The sequence below is a fragment of the Cydia pomonella genome, unplaced genomic scaffold (genome assembly GCF_033807575.1).
Source record: "Cydia pomonella isolate Wapato2018A unplaced genomic scaffold, ilCydPomo1 PGA_scaffold_161, whole genome shotgun sequence".
NCBI classification, from domain to species: Eukaryota; Metazoa; Arthropoda; class Insecta; order Lepidoptera; family Tortricidae; genus Cydia; species Cydia pomonella.
Window position 1 is genome coordinate 327404 of NW_026907803.1, and position 9658 is coordinate 337061.

Sequence of the window (9658 nt, forward strand, 5' to 3'; positions counted from 1 at the left end):
TAGAGATATAATAGAAATAACTTAAAAAATAAAAAGCATATTTGGTACTCACCTATTCACAATTAACGGATTTGATGAATTTGTTTAGATTTTTATAGATCGACGTAACTCGTATTAAAAAAATTGACAGATTTCAAAATGACGATAATCTCAAAATTTGCTTGACAACGTCACATGTAGTACTAAATTTGAATAGATCGTTCATTTGCTCATGACAACTGATCATACCAGTATCAAAATTTACCCGCACCCGGGTACCCGCAGACCCCTATTATACTTACCCCGTAGCTACACTTATTCGTATTGACCTTATGTAAGGATCATTATTTATAAATAGCTTATATAATGACTATTCTTAATTTTATCTATGAATAGCTTATAAAAGAGTATCAATTGACTCTTACTTGTCATTGGTTCCCGCCATTTTGAATTATTATAAAAAGAGGGTAACGCAGTGACAAGCGGTCAGTTCGAGTACGAATAAGCTATAGTGAAGACGTCTTGGAATATTTATTGTAAATTGGTTGTTATTATGTTTGTAACAAATTAATTAAGTTAAAATATTGGCACAAGTATTCGTTTTCATTGTAAACCCGGTGATGGTGTTATACTTAGGTCTTTCAAAATAAAGTGAATATTTTCGGAAATAATCGCTCTGAAAGAAAAATAATGTATCCTCTCCTCCCCCTCCCGCCTCATAATTTTTTAACCATGGGTTCAAAAAATATAAAAAAATTCGTTAAAGAAAAACTTAATACATACTTAATAAAATAAAAATAAAACTACAGCGAACATGATCGGTCCAGCCCTTTTTGAGTTATTACAAAAAGTGTTTCTCTTCTTCGTAAAAATACGTACAAATCACTGTGAAGGTACTCCCTTACCCTTTTAAAGTACAGTGAACTGCGAAATTGCATGGAGAAATTATGAATTAATTGATTGATAAAGTCGCCATGTACATTATAATTACTTACTACTTAGCCTCCGTTTAGCCCATTCTGACAGAATGGTAGCTACGGAACCCTACACTGTGGGCCCATTTTTTATTTATTTCTTCGTACTTTCAATAGAACAGTCCGTTTTTCTTTACAAAATTGTCCTAATCTTAGCACATGTAAGTAATTTTATGCATAGCATTAGTACCAGCCCTATCAACTTATTAGTAGGTACCTAAGTCTAATGTTTGTGCGACTAACCAAACAGTGTACCGTCATTAAATGGATCTAATTCATTTTGCATTAATGACCTAATACATAGAGTATACCGGGAGTAACTGCTAATGTAGTTATTAAATGACGTCAATCATCTAGGGTTACTGCAGTTTGATAGCCCCAGAGTCTGCGCTACCCGACTCGTTGGCGCTTAAGATGGTTATTTATTACTTTCTACCCACGTATGCCTACACATTTTTTCGACGACATTCTTATTAAGACGATTTAATCTTATGTATATAGACCTAGCCACGCCGCCACACATACTCGTAGGAATAGAATTTGGTTTGTCGAGAACAATGGAAACGTTTGTACAGAAATTCCTTAATAAGTTTACTACTTTGCGTTGCGCTTAGTTACTTATCTTTGCGGTTTACGAGTAAAATCAAAACTTTACATTACCGTGAAAGCAATGTTTATGAACGGATTCGCACATAACGACCGCAACGATATTGCCTATATTCATTTATGGAAAGAAATAAGAAAATTAGATTTGGGCTGGGAGAGAAACATTGAAACGGAGCCTTTCATTTACATATCAATCGACGGGAGCACCTATATTATCGTAACCTAACGCTTCGCGTGTGAGAGAGTGCGCTCGAGGAATGTCCTAAACATTATATTACATTCCTTGCACGTAAAATATAATATCCCTACCCACACTCAGATGTACGCGCAGGCAAATATCTAAATGTAATTTCCATGCGTTGTCCCCGCAATGTTTTCCCAGAAAATATTAACATGGAAGGCAAGGGGCTGAATCTCTCCTAAGTAAGTTGCAAAAAATGTACGTGATTTTACTTCAAAGTCCCTTTTGTCTTTATGAAAGAAAGGCATAAAAGTACAGGCACGTGAATGGCACATACAGAAAAATTACGCCTCGTAATGATGATGTGCCCGCACTTTCCTTAAAAACAAAATATTTATATTTTCCCTTCACGCCGAGACGCGGAGATGGGCTCAGAAACTTTACTACTGCCTGTCTGGGCCTGATTCACTTTTTCCTCGCCAAAAACAAGAAGTAGAATTCGTAATGCTTTGGCTGCTGTTATTTTCAGTAAGGTATGGCGTCATTGCTGTTGAATCCGTATTTATTATTTAGCGGTGAGTGTTTTTAAAAGGTGAACCGCCTTCAATATGGATTTTTTTACACACGCGCAAGAAAATAAATGCTCCTATTTCAGTTGGAACAGTCGCCATCAGATATACCGGAACAGACTAGGTGCTCAAAAATATCTGATCACGCACTCTAACCCCTTGACAGTTGAGGCGTGACAGATCTTTGTGAGCGCCTTGGCTGCTCCGATATATCTGATGACGACTGTACACTGGTAAGCAGCTCAAATAATCCACAAAGAGTATTGCTGTTTAATTGAAACAACAACAATTAAAGTAGATACTTAGCCGAGTGAACGCTTATGGAAATAAAAATATCTAGTTAATGTTAATATTCATCACTAACCCTAACATAACTATATTTACGAGTATTTCCGTTTTTTTTTTTTTATTTGTTTCCAATTTTCTGAAAGTTACAATTTCCAAGTCATCTTACCGATTGTTTTCTAAACACTGGATGTTTTTTGTATTCTATTTGAGCGAGATGAACGGTCCGAGTTTACTTTTCAAACGGCCGGTTATGTAGCAAGTACAACATTATCCAAGTGATGTTTTGAATCTAACAAAATAGCTGTAATAAGTACAATATCCCTAATAGAAGGATAACCTCCACCGAGCACCGCAGGGTGCCGCGGCGGGAGGCGTCGCTTCAGAGCACAGGAAATAACTTAACACCAATGCACGCTTTCTAATACACTCTTATCATTAAATCAAAGCTTCGTTAATGTCCAGCTGTTTCATTTAAGGGTTCGCGCGTCAATTTCTTGTAGCGAAAATACGCTTCATTTAATATCGAAATATTGGATGAGTGTAGGTGCGTTGGGGCAAGTTTATTGCATTTTTTGTTTTACTCACGGCTCAATTGAGTGTGTTACGTCGCTCCGTGGGGCAATCTCGAGTTGAAGTGCGAAGTCTTGTGCTACGATAAAAATGTGTCACTGTTGGTATAGAGGAGATCGGGGCTAGAAGTTCCGATTTTATCTAACCACAAATTTAGAATTTATTTATCCACGTTATCACGATCACGAATTAAAAAAAAAATTATTTAATCCTGCCGCCACTGCTTCTCCCAGTCTTTTACTGTTGATAAAGTATTTTTAAAAGGTATTTTTGGTACAGTATTACCAGGGTGTTACCGATGGAATTGGAAAGTCTATTGTTTGTTCCTATCCCCCAATTTACAATGTGTTTAGTTTCACGTTTGTTCGTATGCAACACTCTCACCTCATTAAATAACTATTCTGTTACCCCAGCGCGCCTTAATTAAATAGACTCCATTATCCGTTATCGTATTTAGTTTAACAGTATTTGTGAGTTGTAGACATAGAGCTTCTTTTGTATGGGTTGTGAGAAAAAACTGTACATTTTTGTTTGTAGGAATATGCAAATATTAGGTTATTTATATTGTGTGATGATGGTTATTTATATATAAAATGTTGGTTTTTTACTTGGTGTCAATATGACACTACATACAGTGTAATACATATATTAAAGCATAATAAAATATAGAAATCAGAGCAAATCTAAAGCGGTTATCACGCTGGTGACTTCTGCAAGGCCCTTCGGTGTGGAAACCGTGCGGACACAGCGTTAGGTATGATAACCACCTTATTGCTACTAGGCGACGACACGGGCTTCTTACCGCGATACAAACACCGCGATCTTAAAAATGCTGCTTTTAATTCTATAATTGCTACACACTAGGTTTCAAGCCTTTTAAGTAGCTATTGTATATTTTTAAAACTTTGACTTTATTACGTTATAAAGTTTGCTCTTATTTTACGATTAAACTATAGCTACTAAAGAGTAATAGGTAAAAACTTTTTTTATTGCACTATAGTGTAGATTATATTATTAAATTTAACGTCAGCTGCCAAAGATTTGTATAGGTTTGATAGATAATTTACCAATTTCCCCATGGAATTGTGAGTCAGAATACATAAATGACACAAGCGAGGAAACTTGAATGTTTGTAAACACGCTTTGTATAACAGACGAAATCACCTGCGATTTAATGGGTCAATAACTCGTGTGAAGGATAATCACACCAGCAATTTGCAACTTTTCAGTGTTTAATGGCCTGTTTTACACGCCTTGTACCAAGCCATCGTAATCCATCGGCTCGGCGGTCACCGGTCACCCGTATGGCACCCCGCCACAAATGCAGTAAGCCCTGTTTAAGTTTACGACCCCGCGTCTCCTGGCTTTACGACGCAGACTGCTGCCTACGGAAATATAGTTCGCTGAAAGAGTGACCTGTACTTCTCAATGTTGCTTAAAGATATTGAGGTGATACGAGTTCTTGGCTAAAAGTTTCAAAGGAAAAAACCAAATGCCACGGGTATATGGTTTGCTAAAAGAGTGACCTGTGCTCCTCAATATTGAGGACATACATTTTAATAACCATATTGATTTTTAATTTTTTATTTTGGGACGTACTACATTACAATCTATAAGTTGTATATTACAAATGCCTAACACAATGACTCAATGAACTGTGATCAACTCTGGCCAACATGGGATTCTAACATTTCGAACCCACATCTTTGGATAACCGGTCCACCAATTCCGCCAGCTGACCATCTGTCATTCTCTACGAATGTCAATATTGCAATCGTGACAAGTCAAAGTTCAAAATATTATACCGAACATTCTCCTCTCGTGTCAAAGTCAACACCGACATTGGCGAATCCACCCTGTGCAAATTGGCAGGGAGTAAAAGCCAGAGGGAAAAAAACTAACGACATCTGTATACTTAATATATGGGTTCGATTCCCACGTAGGCCAGAGTTGATCACAGTTCATTGTTTCATTATGATAGACACCGCTGTAGCACGGTCGTATTTTTTTTATCATTTGTCACTATGCCTATCACTTTCGAACTTACATACTTGTTAAAACGTGACAGGCATAGTGACAAGACGTGATAATGATGCGACCGTGCTACGGCAGCTGTATATACAATTAATAAATTGTCTAAAGATATTTAGGTAACGTAGGGTTCTCGATTAAAGTTGGCGCGGAAATAGTTGCAATAGTTGCAAGAAACAAAGAGACGCCAGGAATGCGTAAAAGTTTTCTGAAAATCTGTTTCTCTATCCCAGATACAATAAAATTATGATATTCAACATTAAGTAGTGGTGCTACCGATATTTAATTACCGTACAAAATGGCCTATCTATAACCATTCATATTTTCAGTTCAGTTTCTTTTCTTAATGTTTTTCCTTAAGATGGTTGATCGAAAAGATTTCGTGATTTCTTGCGAAAAATGCAATACTTTCTTAGACCTACCGTTTAATTCATTTTCATCGACCGGGATATAAACCGTGATTATCTTTTGTATTATTCTTATTGAGCTCCCGATATTTCACACATATATATATATATATATTCGATATATTTCACATATATTTATTCGATATAAATGTGAAATATATGTGATATTTTTGACACGGTTTATATGCCGGTCGATTGAAATGTAGTGAAACTAACCGTGAATCATTCAAAACTGTTAATTCATTTGTGTACAGTCAATGTATTAAATATAGATACGGATAATGTGACAAAAATATGATATAAGTACATGACCTCATTTCCCATACATCAAAGTAGTGTAATCATATTTTTGTCAGTGTCTATATTTAATGACTGTACCTTGTGAAATACATATAATATAACTATCATATTTTGTTGCAGCTGACGAAATTATTTATGAGATATATAAAAAATAACGACATAACTTTCAATGACACAAATGCCCAAGAAAGATATCGAATCGGAAAAAAATATTAAAAAGAAACTCTAAAACAATATTTAATAAAAAAAGTGTTATTACAGTTTACAGGACTATTTAAATGACAATGAGTAAACACCGTATTAAATCTATGTATACGTAGGTCTAGACTTTTAACTACTTGTATGTAATTAAAGCTGATCCAGTTTATTAACTCTTATTTGTTTGTGTACTACGGTCTCTGTGTGAATAAAGTATAAAGCTCTAAACGATCCTACCTACCTACCTACCTTCATCGCTGCGCCCATCAGGGTTTCATGTGTCATTTGTGTACCTACCTATACTTTAAAGTACGTGGAATACCTGTAATGTACATGTGAAATGCAATAAATAAATACAATACAATACAAATAATTAAAATCGTAAAAAATATGAAATCTAAGAAATCTGTGGGTCAGGACGACATAATAAAAAAAAATCTGGATGTTCTCGAGGGGCTACTAGCATATTTATACAATTAATGCCTTTCCCAAGGGGTATTTCTTGACCAATTTAAAATTGACAGATTAATTCCAATTCACAAAAAGGGGCAAAAAATAGATCGAATAAATTATTGTCCAATATCGGTGATGCCAACCTTGTCCAATATTCTTGGAAAAAATATCTTGAACAGGCTGATGGCTCACCTATACTCAAATGCAAATGCCTAAGCGATACGCAATACGCATACCAAAAATCCAAAGGCACTATTCAAGCAATTGATATCTTAATAAATGTAATCGTAAAGAAACTTAACGAAAAGCTTAAAGTGGCTGCAATATTTTTGGAATTAAGCTCCGCCTTTGACATGGTCGACCATAACATTCTCATGGCGAAACTGGAGTTCTACGGCATAAGAGGCCAGGCCTTAAAGCTTATAAAATCCTTTTTTCACAATAGAACCCAGTTTGTGGTAAGGGGGCGTCCATAAATTACGTGAGGCTTTTTTGAGAATTTTTTTACCCCCCCCCCCCCCCCCCCTAATCTCACGTGAGATTTTTTAAATTTGTGTACAGGCTGTAATCGCGATGGATTATAAAAAAATAAGCAAAACTTTAATTCATATTATTACTTTTATTCAAGACTAGTAATTGAGATTTCAGAGTATTGCGGTAGTTGAAAATCGATGCGATAAAATTAAATAATTATAATAATAATAAAATACTAATAAATAATAATAATTATAAAAAAAAATAATGAATTGATAATAATAATAAATAAAGGTGCATTAATACGTTTAATCTGTATTTTTAGCATATCTAAATTAAAAATTTCACTTTCAGGCCTACATTTCTTTTTTTTTGTAACAATTTCTGGAGATGAAATTTATAAAAAACTTACACATCTATTGAAAGTGCTTGAGTTTATTTTTCTGCACCGCGATCTTGAAATGTTTTGCACATAGAATCAAATTTATAATATAAATTTATGAAGATATTAAACCTACTTTAAAGAGGAACGCCAGAGTATTTCGGGCCTTTCTTTCCTCTGCTTCTCTAAGAAGCTGATTAACCTCATGTTGAACAAGTTTAACCAAATCCTCTTCATCGGGAACTTTTGTTTTGCTGTATTACATAATTTTACCATTTCTTCTTGACAGCATATTTTTGTCTTGTAGACGTGTCTTTTAACGTAAGCATTATAATATTATCGGAAGTTTATTCTGAATCATTAAAAACGTCTCTAGAATGGTTATTAAGTGAAATATTTACTCGGGTAAACGAAGCAGGTCAAAACTTGTACGAGCATCGCTATTACTCGGCTCTTTACGCTGCGTCGTTTGTCACACGTGTCGATACGGCTGGTCGATAACTGTTAAACAATCGAAGGGCTACTGTGCTGCTCTGCGGGGTCCCGGCAGATACGGCAAACACTATTTTGTGAAATTTGCTATTTTTTTCTAAAAAAAATTTTTATTCCGATTCAACTTTACTTCCACGCAAATTTACACTTTTTTCCACTAAGAAAAAAATTACGTGATATTTGCTAAAAACGCCCCTCCCCCCGAGTGAGATTTGGTAAGATTAAGCTTAACCCCCTCCCCCCCTTGAACGCCTCACGTAATTTATGGACGCCCCCTAATTACAGATGTAGAAGGAAACTATGATAATGTTATCAAATCCAAATCTGTCAAACTAATGCAAGGAGTAGGTACCACAAGGTTCTATCCTAGGCCAAGTCTTTTTTGTATTTTACACGAACGACCTGATATATTTCATCAGCAAAGAAATTTCGGATATCAACCTAACAGTTTTTGCAGATGATTGTAAGCGCTAGTTCACTCGAGGCTCTGAACACAAAGGCGATTAGCCTTCCACATTGTGCGCATTCCACAAACTGAGTCCTGCAAGTATTACTCCATAAACTTAAAAATACTAACTGTCCCGTGTCTTTACCTCCTCCAGCTCCTCACTGACCTGGTCAAAATTAAGAGTCTCAATGAGTAAGAGACCAATGAGGAGAGGGAGACACGTGTAAGTACACGAAGGAAATACCTACACTGTAAACTGCAGCCTAAACTTAAAATAGTCACTCATTGTGCAGAATTTCAGAGTGTACAGCTCTACAACAAGTTTCCCAGTGAGTGGAGGAACATCACTAGCCTTGACATCTTTAAAAACAAATTGAAAAAAACATTAATCTTGAAAGAGTGCTTTTATTCTATAGAGGAGTTGGTGTCCTACTTTAGTAATTTGTCTTCGTAATGATGGTTGGTAATTAATTTAGATAAATACGTCTGATATCTGCATGTTAGATTATATAATGTAGTCCATGGAATTGGTAAATTTTACCTAACATCAAATGAGGTAGTTCTGTTTTTTTAATATGTTGGTAGTGATGAAATGGTAATAATAAATCCAAGTTTTCGACCTCGAAAGCCCTTGGGTTCATTGTAAAGTACATGAAAATCCATTCAATTTTAAGACTTTTTCAGTTTTTATAAAAAAAATCAACCGAGAACCGGAGTTACGGCAAAAGTCACTATGCACACTTTCAAGAAGATGAAATTTGCAATTAATTGACAATATAATCTTAATAGTCTTAGTGAGCCAAATAGTTTCTACGGCTTCTCAAAGGTTTGCAAATTTTGAACTAACTGTAACTGCAAAAAAGGTTGTACCAGCAGTTGTAGTTGCAGGAAAGCAGGACTCAAATGCTCAGCTGTTTGCAACTACAGCAATGGTCAATCCTGCGAGAATATACTAGACCGGAGATGTGTGCGGACATTGAAAAACCATTCATTGATAATCCACCATCAGATGACGATTTCGACCTGCCTGATCAGGTTGACGAAGAAATGCTGCATACGCTGGGTGCAAAAGAAGTGCTGTGGATTCAGAGGACAAGCGTGGTCCATCAAATATATATAAGAGATGCGAGTTATAACAAGTTGGACCCGGGTACGTCCTTAAACTACGTCCAAAAGAGAGGTATGGGCATTGTGAATGTCATCTTGCTTTGTGTGGTAGGGCACAGCCAGTGGATGTCATTCCAGATCTAGAGCAGAGCCCAGCTGGGGAAATACCTCCACCTTACAGAAAACAGCAGCCAAATAA